The sequence below is a fragment of the Elephas maximus genome, chromosome 9 (assembly GCF_024166365.1).
Source record: "Elephas maximus indicus isolate mEleMax1 chromosome 9, mEleMax1 primary haplotype, whole genome shotgun sequence".
Lineage (NCBI taxonomy): Eukaryota > Metazoa > Chordata > Mammalia > Proboscidea > Elephantidae > Elephas > Elephas maximus.
In genome coordinates, this window is record NC_064827.1 from 119,661,585 (window position 1) to 119,674,552 (window position 12,968).

Sequence of the window (12,968 nt, forward strand, 5' to 3'; positions counted from 1 at the left end):
AGCTCCTCAGTCTCCCTCCTTGTTCTGATGCTTCTCAATACATAGCCATCACATGCCCATGTATTGAGAAGAAAGCTTAGCATGGCAGGCCGGGAACAAAGAGTTCCTGTTCTCCTCAGTGATGCTGAGCCTCCACATGTGTCAGTACTTAGGGTGGCACTACCCAGCAGGTGAGGGAAAGGACTTGCTGCTCAGTGGGCATTTAGAGAAGACATGCTGGCCAGGTACCCAGACCACCCTGGACACCTGATCTCCAGAGGCCAGGCTGGGCCCTGCAAGGTGGGACAACAGAGTTCAGAGTCACCACACAATGCCTGCTCCTGAGGGCCGTGCTCCTGGATGGGGCTATAAAAATCACATTCAAGTCAACGTCCCATTTACCCCATTCATCCCTGTCTCCCTCGCCTCCAAACAGCTGCCAGTTGCTGAGTACGTACGTTCTGAGTTCAGGGCTGGCAGTGGGCATCTGCTGTCCATGTCTACTGCTTTTGCCTTCACGTGGGTGCTGAAGCCCATGAGGGGGTGGTCTGGGTGGGCATCTGAGGTCAGCCGTGGGTGCCATCCCCAGCCACCTGGATGGAGATTCAGTTAGCGGTATTTTTTAGGCCCCCGTGACCAGGAAGAGCAGAAGGCTGAAATTTATTTTCTCACTGTTTAGGAGGCTAGATGTCTGAATTCACAGTGGTGGGTCTCAGGGAAAGCTTTCTCTCTCTGTGGGGTCTGGAGGAAGATCTTTGTGTCTTTCTGAACTTCTCCTCCTGGGTAATCTTCATGTGACTTGGTATCTCTTCCCTCATCTCTGCTTGCTAGCTTGTATTTAATCTCTTTTTAATGTCAAAAGAGATTAACATAACAAAGACAACCCATTTCCAAAGGGGACTATAACCACAGGCATAGAGGTTAGTATTTACCACACATATTTTCGGGGGATGTAATTCAATCTATAAAATTGTCCCAATCCAGGGATCTGGAATGGCCTTCCTTCTATTGATTTCAATCTTCTTTCACTTTTTTCAGTCATGGTCTAGAGTTTTCTGTGTACAAGACTTTCACCGTCCTGGTGACATTTCTTCCTAGGTACTTTCCTCTTTTAGATGCTCTAGTGAGTGGTCATTTTTCCTTCATTCCCTTTCCTGCTTGCTCATTCCTTGTATAAGACCATGTCTCTGCCAAAAGGGATGTTTGTACCTCCTCATTCCTTATGGAGATACCATCCATTGTTTTTTAAAATTGTATTTTGTCTTTTCTTATCCTATCTATCCATCCATCCATCCATCCATCCATCTATGATCATCCATCTATCCATCTATCTACCTACCTACCAACTTACCAACCTACCTGCCCACCCACCACACAACTATCAATTTATTTTTTGTCTACTTAGCCTAAAAAAAATTTTTTTTTTTTTTTAGCCTAATAGCTCTGGCTAGGACTCCCAGAAGGAGGTTGACTGGCAGTGGTGAGTCGGCACATCCCTGTCTTGTTCTTGACCTGATTGAAAAAGCTCTCAGTCTTTCTGTATTGAGTGTAATGTTAACCGTAGGCTTTTCATAAAATGTCCTTAATCCTCTTGAAGTGTTTCTCTCCACTCCTATCTTCTTAAGTGTGTGTATGTGTGTGTGTTTTTTTTTTTTTAACTAAATCAGGAAATGGTGTTAAATTTTGTCAAAGGCCTTTTCTGCATCTATGGAGACGATCATGATCATGCAGGTCTTCGAGGTCTTTTCTGGGTTGGATTGTTTGCCTCTTTGTTGTGGAGTTGTTGGTAAGAGTGGCGAGAATGTTCTATGTCCCTTTGGGAGCCCAGAGAATGGGCTGAGTGATGGGCCTGAGCTCCCACCCAATCTTTCTGAGTGTGCCTTGGAGACTGGGATCTGCCAAGGCCTCCTCCTGTGAAAAATTTTCAAATCTTCCCCAGGAGCCCCTGGAGCCAGCCTGCGCTGGCATGGGATGCCCAGGGAGGGTGTCACTCAGTCTGGTTGCCCTCCCTCCCTCCGTGAAAACGTTTCCAAGTCTGCCAGGGAGCCCAGGAATGGCCTGCATGTGTGTGTCTCAGGAAATTTTTCTAAAGTGTACCGGGAGCCCAGGAGCCGGTTTTGCTGGTCAGGGATTTCCCCGGGAGGGTGCCCTCAGTCCCCAAGCCCATGGAGAATTTTTCCAAGTCTGCCTGGAAGACCTAGCCTCAGCCCACCTCCTTTCTGAGTTTGCCCAGGGGAGCAGGAAGCACCTAGGCCTTCATGAAATGTTTTCAAGCCTGCCACCGGGAGGTCCAGAGCCCATGCTAACAGGCTGTAGTGGGGTCTTCTCCCTGGCCAGCCTCTGGTAGTACTCCACTACCCTCCTCCCACCCTCCCAGCCTGGGATTCTCTCTGGCATCTCCTGCCTGCCTGCTTGCATCTCAGGAGAATTAAAAAGAAAATTTTTGGTTGTTTTGTTTTTAATTTGGATGCCGGCAAAAATACAGATAAGAAAACATCTGCCACTTGGACAGTTTTGACATGCAGGCCCCGGTAAGCACTAATCCGCTTTGGCATCTATCATTTTCCCATTTCACGTCAGTGGGAATCCTAGGGTATCTGTCCCAATCCATGGACGCAGAATGGCCTTCCTTCCATTGATTTCAGTCTTCATTTCTTTCAGTTATGGTCTAGAGTTTTCTGTGTACAAGTTTTTACGCTCCCAGTAACATTTACACTTAGGTAGTTCCTTCCTTTAGATGCTCTGGTCAGTGGTCATATTTTTGTCATTTCATTTTCCACTTGCTCATGGCTGAAGTCTAGAAACCCAAGTGACTTTTGCCTGAGGATTTTGTACCCTGCCACTTCTCTGAATCCATTCATTAGTTCTAATATCTCTCTTGTGAATTCTTTGGGAGATTTCTAGGTATAGGACCATGTTATCTGTGAAGAGAGATAGTTTTATTTCCTCCTTGCCCATCAGGATTCTTTCTATAGTCTGTGTGTCTGTGTGACTGTGTGTCTGTCTGCCTATTCAGCTAGAATAGAAAAGCATTTTGACAGCTGAGTGTGGGTGCCTGAATACTGACCATGTGCTCCTACTCCACCTCTTGATGGTGGCATTGATGGTGGCATCTCCTTTGGGTGCTCCTGGGTCTGCTCTCTGTCCTTGTCCTCCATCCCGTGGCTTCTTGCTCCACTACCCCGTGCCACACTCCCTCTCTCTCTGACTAACTTGCTCTGGTGGATGTAAAACAGGATGTAGGCTTGTTGTCTCGGTACACAGGACACATTGCATGCCGAAACCTTGGCATTGTCTATTTGATACCACTTGCTGTTTGCAGTCTTCACATAAGAGAGGTAATGGCCCATGTGGCAAGTCCACCCAACGTGGGCCAGTACTACGTAGAGTCCATAAACAGCTGGTCCTCCATCCTGTCAAGACAGGCATCTGCTCATGTCCAGACTCTCAGGGTAGCGCACCTGCTTAGCATTTTTTCACTGGTCAAGTCTGAGAAGCATTTCAGTACAAGGACGAGGGCCTCGGGGCAAGTGTGCAAAGTCAGCATCTTGGAAGTGAGCATCTTCCTCTGACAAATCCTACAATGATATGAATTTCCATCATCCAGCTCTTCAGCCATGACCAGCTGTTCCAAAGCTTGGTTCACGCTCTGAGCTGGCAGGTCAAAGAGTAGGGCTCTCCCTCACAGGCTGCAGAATCCCAGGATGGGCAGGCGAGACCACAGAGAGCTGCTACCTCAAGTCCCAAGAACGAGAGGTCAGACCAACAGCAGCCAGCTGCAGGATCCAGAGCCAGCAAAAGCCTGCTAGCCTTGCCAGAGAGTCCACTTAGACTTAATGCAGGCCACACTCCCAGGGAAACTCCCTTTCAACTGACAGGCTACCCGCAGCAGATCCCATCATGGAGGTGATCCATTCTGTCAAATTTCATCATGGAAGTGATCACATCATCATGAGACTCCCAAACTATACCATAACTGCCAAACCACTGATAATCATGGCCCAGCCAAGCTGATGCAGGAGCTTAACCATCACAGCGAGGCTTCCCCTGCCTCGACATCAACGTGCAGAGAAGAACAACACTCCCGTTTCAGAGGCAAGTCTCCAGATGGTTGGCTTGGGCTGCCACTGCAATCCCATCAGCCCTCTTCGGGGCCAGCCCTGCCCGTACCACTACCTCCACTGCTGCTGAGCCCTTACTTCCCCCAAGGCCTGACCTGCTCCGTCACACACCTTGCTCCGGCCAGACCATTCCCCCTACCTCCTCCTTCCCTCCACTTTCCCATTGGCTACTGGATTCAACAATCCATCCCTGGCCTTTAGCTGGACCTCTGGGCTGAGAGTCTGGCCACCCCCACTCACAGCTGACTCCAATAAACACATCTCCATCAACCATTTTCTATCCCAAAACACCCAAAGCAGGTCTACACCTGCTTGTCTGGCATAAACCCAAGACAGTGGTAATGAGTTGGGTCCTACAGGGCATGGTAATATTTTTACTTCTTTTTTTTTTTGTATTGTGCTATAGGTGAAAGTTTACAGCTCAAATTAGTTTCTCTTCTGAAAATTTACACACATATTGTTTTGTAACACAGGTTGCAATCTTCACAATATGACACCCCGCTCTCCCTTTCCACCCGATGTTTCCTGTGTCCATTCACCCAGTTCCTGCCCCATCCTGCTTTCTCATCTTGCCTTCAGAAGGGCACTGTCCATTTGGTCTTTTATGCTCGATTGAACTAAGAAGGACCTTCCTCAGGTGTGTTATTTTTTTGTTTCATAAGCCTATCCAAACTACTGGAATCCATTGAGTGGCTGGGTACTCTTGCTTTTCTTCTTCTTCTTGCTACCTCTGACATCCTTGTGCTGGCAAAGGTCATTGCCAAAATTGATGGCCCACTGAGGGGGGATATCCCTGGCTGGATCCTTCAGGTGGTGGCCTTCTTGTTCCTGGTGATCCTTTGCCACTCCATTCCTGGGCTTTGGCTTGTGAATGACCACTGCATTGGAGGGCACAGTAGACTCTATTACCCTGTTCTTGAATTCAGGCTTCCACTCCTCTAAGGTCATTTGTTTCGTGGTTGCTTCTTGGTGTTTGAAACTTCAGTATCATAGCTTCCAATATCATAGTAACACCCAAGCCATCATAGTACAACAAAATGACAGAAGAGATGTGGAGGCATGTAATAGATGTTGAATAAATATTTACCCTATGAATATAATGCTCGGAGTTCCCTTCCAACCTGTTTATGTTATGCTTATTGTCTGTTCTTTGTATTTTACCTTTTCTCAATTATGCAAGTTATCAAAAAACAAAATCACTTTTAATCATTGTCAGTTTTCTGTGCTTAAATACAGTTGTTTTTGATTCACTTTGTTTTCCCCAGTGCTGGAAATGTGAGTACATGTAATCGAGAGATTATTTAAATTCATATACTATCTCCTAAATTTAATGAACAACTTCATGACATGGCATTTTAAAGATAACTTTATACTATGCTCCAACCCACCCACTGCAGTCGAGTCGATAAACCCACACACTGCCGTCGAGTTGATTCCAACCCACACACTGCCGTCGAGTCGATTCCGACTCATAGCAACCCTATAGAACAGAGGAAACTTGCCCCATAGAGTTTCCAAGGAGTGCCTGGCAGATTCGAACTGCTGCACTTTTGGTTCGCAGCCGTAGCACTTAACCACTACGCCACCAGGGTTTCCAATATTATGCTAGTATTGTGTTATTATTCAAACATGATTGTTTTTACTTCTAGAAAACATCTGGGAAATTGATCACGTAGACTGGCAACAGGAAAATCACAGCAACCTGGAGAGTGTGGCAAAATGTTAAGAATATATGGCATTTGGAAAACTGTCTTCTTAGCACAAATCATGATTCTTCAAGAAAATCATAAATGTTACACACATGGAAAGAGTCTAAAACATAATATTGATTTAACTAGTAATTATGCTGGGAAGAATCCTAATGGGTTTCATGTACATAAGGAACCATTTCTCTATATGAAACATGAGGCTATTCTCACTGAATTTAAATACTGCGAGAGTAATGAATCTGGAAAAGGTATTAATAAGAAGTCACAACTCATATGCCAGAAAATGTGTATGGGAGAGGAGTCCTTTGAATGTAGTTACTTTGGGAAAGCCTTCAGCATCTAGTCATATCTTGTAGCATATCAGCTAACTCATGCAGACAAGAAATTCTACAAATGTAATCAATGTGGGAATGAGTTCAACAACAAGTCACAACACATTGTACATCAGTGAACTCATGCAGAAGAGAAACTTCATGAATGCGGTTAATGTGGGAAAACTTTCAGTTTCAATTCACAACTTGTTATCATCAGAAAATTCACAGAGGTGAGAATTCCAGTGAATGTGGGAAAGTCTTCAGGAGGAAAGACGAAGTCATTTCACATCAGAGACCTCATTTAGGGGAGAAACTGTATGGTTGTAATGAATGCGGAAAAGCCTTTACATTGAAGTCACAGTTGATCATACATCAGGGAGTTCACACTGGAGTGAAATACTATGCCTGCATTCAGTGTGGGCAGGCCTTCAGTTTGAAGTCACAGCTGATGGTATATAAGTCACACAGGAGTGAAATCTTATGGATGCAGTGAATATGGAAGTGCCTTCAGAATCAGTCATACCTCATACACGTATGAAGACTCACACAGGAGAGAAGCCACATGAATGCAACGAATGCAGGAAATCCTTCAGTTTCAATTCACAAATGAGCATGCATCAGAGAATTTACACAGGAGAAAATCCTCATGAATGCAGCAAATATGAGGGGGAAAAAAAACTATTCCTATCAGAGAACTCATGCTGGGGAGAAAACTTATGAATGCAATGACTGTGGAAACCCCTTAGCAGCAAGTCATATATAATTATGCACATGAGAACCCATTCTGGGGATAAACCGTATGGATGTAGTGAATGTGGAAAACTCTTGATTTGGAAGTCACTATGCATTGTACATGAATGAACTCATGCAGGGGAAACCCCATGTCTTAGTCATCTAGTGCTGCTATAACAGAAATACCAGAAGCAAATGGCTTTAAGAAACAGAAGATCCAAAGCTCTGTAGCTCCACTGATAAGGCATCCCACCCCACCAGTAAACTTCGCCCAGAAGGCACTCAGCTCTCTGGCTCTGTGAGTTGGCTCACGTCGTCTCGCACTGTTCTCCTCTTTCTACTGCTTCCAGTTTTCTGCTGCTGCTCTTCGCTGCTGCATGTTCTCTGCCACTGCTGCTTCTCACTATCTGCTCAATTCCTTCTGAGTCTTCTATCCATTGACAGCTTCAAAACCGATCCACGTTTTAGGTATCTGTTAGAGCTGCACTCCACTCTTGGTGCATTATTCCATCTTAATCATCTAGTGCTGCCGTGACAGAAATATGACAAGTGAATGGCTTTAACAAACAGAAGTTTATTTTCTCACAGTCTTTTAGGCTGAGAGTCTAAATTCAGGGTATCACCTCCAAGGGAAAGCTTTCCCTCTCTATCGATTCTGTTGGAAGGTCCTTGTCATCAATCTTCCCCTGTACTAGGAAATTCTCAGGCACAGAGACCCTGGGTCCAAAGGAGCCACGGTTCTCCCAGTGATGCTTTCTTGGTGGTAAGACGTCCTCAAGTCTCTCTGCTAGTTTCTGTCTTTTATATCTCAAAAGAGATTGGCTTAAGACACTCTTTAATCAATATAACTCCTGTTAATCCATCTCATTAAAATCGTACTGATAGGGTTTAAACACAGGAAAATCTCATCAGATGACAAAATGATGGACAATCATACAATACTGAGAATCATGACCTAGCCAAGGTTTAGAGGGACACAGTTCAATCTATGACCCTGCATAAATACAGTCAATGTAAGAAATCTTTCAGTGGGAAATTACAGCTTGTACATCAGAGTAAGCACACCAAACAGAAAACTGTGGATGCCTTGAATGTGACAATCTCAACTCATTGTACATCAGGAAAATCACTCAGGAGAGAAACCCTATGGATGTAATGAATGTGGAAAGATCTCTAAGAAATCAATTCTTAGTGCTCATCAGAGAACTCATACAGGAGGGAAACCCTGTAAATGCACTGAATGTAGGAAAACCTTTTGTTGGGAGCCAGAGCTCATGCATCAGAGAACTCACAGAGACAGGAAATGTACTAATGAATTAAAAGTGAGACACTGTCTCAAAAGTCAATTTACAGGAAATACTAATTTATATAGAATGGAAACTGTATAAATGGACTCATTTCATTACATATCATAAAACATGTACTGAATAGAGACTTTATGAAGCAGTGAATATCCAAGGGGCAACCAGAAAAAAGTACTCTTTATACATAAAAAACACACAAAAGGTGGAAAATGTGAGTACCATGGATGTGGTTCAGCCTTTAGCTTATAGCTCATTTAACATCAGACATTTCACATAGGAACTGTAGAAATTCCATGAGTGTGGGCAAGTTTTTAGCAAGGCAGACCCTCTAGCAATATATACAGGTAAATAACCATGTGAATAAAATGATTGTTGGAAAGTCACGATTAAATGTAAAATTCACAAGGAGGAAACTCAATGAAGCAAATGAATCCAGAAAGACAACCTTGAGGTGCATAGTTTATTTAACCTTAGGAAAAATCTATCCAAAAAATTATTAATAATACTCTAGGAATGATGATATATGAATGGATCAAATAAGGTAACACCTTCAGCAAGAAGGCTCACTTCACCAATTATCAAATTCATTCTGAAAAAACCTATTGTTTTAATTAAATTGAAAAATAATTTTCTGTAAAAATATTACAAAGAAAATATGCCTTAGATGTTCCAAAATTTAAAATAAAGATTAAAAAATTACTAATATATGTGAGACATGTTCATAATGAAATATGAATATTTTGAAGTGTGTGAATAAATGTAATAATCAGGATAAAAAAAAGAAATAATATTTTAAGAACTACAGGGATAATTCCATGTCTCTCAGTTTATCGGACTATGGTAGCTTGCCTGTTGCTATGATGATGGAAGCTTTGCCATCATTTTTTCAAATACCAGCAGGGTCACCCTTGGTGGACAGGTTTCAGTGGAGCTTCCAGACTAAGACAGACTGGGAAGAAGGATCTGGCAGTGTATTTCTGAATAAATTGGCCAGTGAAAACTTTATGAATAACAGCGAAACATTGTATGATAGAGTGCTGGGAGACAAGCCCCTCAGGTTGGAAGGCACTGAAAATATGCCAGGTAAGAGCTGCCTCCTCAAAGTAGAGTCGTCCTTGATGACCTGGATGGAATCAAGCTGTTGGGTCCTTCATCTGTCTACGTGGCACTACTCAAAATGAGATGGTAGAAAAGGCATCCTGATTCTTAAGTATAACATGGGTAATGATGGATGGGAAGTAAATTACATGAAAATGTTGAGGGCTAACATCTCAGAGAAATGTCAGATAAGGTGATGATTTTGAGGCATTTTAGATTGGTTCTTCCAGAGTAAGGGATAAATTGCATCCCTTGCCTCTTAGTGTATTTTATTATTTAAAAATCACAATGATTGAAGGCTATGTCCTGGATATATTATCCACGGTAACAGGTTGAAGAGGGAAAAAAAGCAAGAGATTATCTTAATAAATACAAAAAGAAAGATGTGGCAATATTAAACCTTTATTCATAAGGAATACTTTGAAAATGAGAAATAGAAAAGAGCTTCATTAAGAGTAAGTATAAAAAACTTACAACCAATATCATGTTGAATGGTGAAACTCTGAACACTTCCCTTTGACACTGTGAAGAAGACAAGCATGACTGCTAACACATCTTATTTTCATCACTGTATTGGATGGCCTAGCCTGTGCTGTAAGGGAGGAAAATGAAGAGGACCACATTAAAAGTTCAATAATCGTCAGCATTTGTGTTTGGCATATGTATACGTATGAAAGCCAAATCATTCACAATATTGTAGAAATAATGTATTGCATAATATAATACAATCTTGCTGCATATAGAAAAATATTCAAAATTCTGTTTCATTTCTAGGCTCTAACAATGAATTATTAAAAATATACCACATATAAAGTCTCAAAAATTACCAGATACCTGAAAATAAGTCTTCTGAAATATCTTCACAAACTTTGACAAGAGTTCATAAAATTATACCGTGAGGTACAAAAGATGAAATAAATGGAGAAAATTGCCATATTCATAAATTAAACAATCCATGTATTGTGAATATCTTCCAAAGTGGGTCTATAGATTCATTGTAATACAATGGAAATCAAAAATAAATTTTATTATGCAACCTGAGAAGCTAATTGTAAAATTTGCAGAAATCAAAGGGGTCAAAATCAGGCAAGATGATCCTGAATAACAGTAACACGTAACGATAAATCTGTAGAAATAAAGAGAGAATTTATGCAAACATATGTAGACAACTAGAGCAGAATAGAATTCAAAAACAGATCCACATGTGCCTGGGCAGTGGATGCTGGGTAACCACATGGAAAAAAATGATGCTGGAACCTGCCCAATATTATTCAAAAGAACCCACATCTATGTGAATTGTAACCTAAATATAAAGGTAAAGAAAGGGAGCACTGAAGATAATACAAGAGGATATCATTGGGACTTCAGGGTAGGAAAAGTTTTCATACACTGAAAAGAAACACTTTAAATATAAAGAAAAAGGTGAATTGGGGGAGAATACAAAATTTCATGCTATGTACCTCTAATGATGTGACCTTGCACACATTCCTAAGATAATTGATCTTTTCATCACATGGAAATAGTTGACTAATATTAGGTTAAAACTAGCAGCTATTGCTTGCAGTTGAGGCATTTCTGAGTCACACAGCATTTATTTCATAATCTAAAAATTACTTCCAAGTAACTGAGTGGCTTATAATAACACAAAGTCCAAAATTAGGTATTAAAATGAACATTGAAGTATTTTATTGGAGCTATCGAATGCGCTCTGAGGGGATGAATTCCCCAAAGCCAGAGACTATGCACAATCATCTCGAAGGTCAGGGCCCAGCATGGGCCTGGAGCATAAGGGGCATTGAGAAGGTCCTGCTGAGTGGTGATAGAATGTAGGTTAAGGTGAGACTCCTCCACCTCTGTGCTGCTGGGTAACATGAAAACACGGCAGACACAGAAGGCCTCTGCTTCTGGGAGGCACACCTTGTCCCTGAAGGCCAGAACTGCAGAGGCACTGACTGGGTCATGTTGAACAAAGCACACACTTTGGAGTCATCTAGGAGTTGTTTGAGCCTTTCACCCTCTACCAGCAGAGTGACTCTAGACCATTAACTGTACTTCTCTGACGGGCATTCTTGTGATTTGAAACTAGCCAAATACCCACGTAGCAGAATCGCAGTTAGGTGACCTGAGTGGTATCTGGCACGGGTTCAATACATAGCATTCCGTTGCTGGGCTCCTATCCTCCACCCCACTCCTGACTTAGGACAACAGGAAAGAGGAACTGCAGTTGCTGAAAGGGGGCATTTCTGGGTGCAGGGCCACTGCCCAGCCACCTCGCAGCCAGAGACAAAAGAATAAAATCAGTGATACTGATCCTACCTGTAATCAAAATGTTGACATTTTGTTCATCAGATTTTTAGCCTTTAATTTTGATTTCTAAAAATATTGCATTAAATTATTATTTGTCTTTTTTTGTTGTTACGTTCCATTGACTTGGTTTCCACTTATAGCAACATGATGGATAACAGAATGAAATACTGCCCAGTCCTGCACCATCCTCACAGTCTTGCTACGTTTGAGTCCATTGTTGAAGTCGCTGTTGTCAGTCCACCTCCTTGAGGGACTTCCTTATGTTTGATGCCCCTCTATTTTACCAAGCATGATGTCCCTCTTCAGGAACTGGTCCTTCCAGATAACATGTCTTGTCATCCTCGCTTCTAAGGAGCATTCTCCCTGTACTTCTTCCAAGACAGATTTGCTCATTCTTCTGGCAGTCCATGGTATATTCAATGTTCTTTGACAACACTATAATTCAAATGCATCAATTTTTGTTCAGTCTTTCTTACTCAATGCCCAGCTCATGCATGCATATGAGACGATTGAAAACATCACGGCTTGGGCCGGGCACACCTTAGTCCTCAAAGTGACACCTTTGCTTTTTACCACTTTAAAGACGTCCTTTGCAGCAGCTTTGCCCAATGCACTGTAATTCATTGTTGGATTTATTAACTGCTTGTTCCTTGGATGTTGATTGCAGGTCCAAGCAAAATGAAGTGCTTCATAACTTCAACATTTTCTGCATTTATCATGATGTTGCTCATTCGTCCAGCTGTAAGGATTTTCATTTTTTTTTTATGTTGAAGTGTAATCCTACTGAAAACTGCAACTTCATCAGTAAGCGTTTCAAGTCCTTCTCACTTCCAGCAAGCAAGTTTATGTCGTCTGCATATTGCAGGATGTTAATGAGTCTTCCTCTAATCTTGATGCCATGTTCATTTCATACAGCCCAGTGTCCTGGATTGTTTGCTCAGCATAGAGATTTTAAATAAATTTGGTGAAAGGATTCAACCTTGATGAGCACCTTTCCTGATTTTAAACCACATGCTACCCCCTTGTTCTGTTTGAATGAGTGCCTATTGGTCTGTGTACAGGATTCATATGAGCACAATTGAGTGTTCTGGAATTGCCATTCTTCCCAATATTATCCATCATTTGTTCTGATCCACACAGTCAAATCCCTTTGCATAGTCAATAAAGCACGAGTAAACATCTTTCTGGTATTTTCTGCTCTCAGCCAAGATCCATTTCTTATCAGCAATGGTATCTCTCTCTTCATGTACTCTTCTGAATCCATCTTGAATTTCTGGTAGTTCCTTGTCGATGTTCTTCGGCAACATTTTTCAAATTATCTTCAGCAGAATTTTACTTCTATGTGACATTAATGATATTGTTTGATAATTTCCATATTGTGTTGGATCACCTTTCTTTGGGATA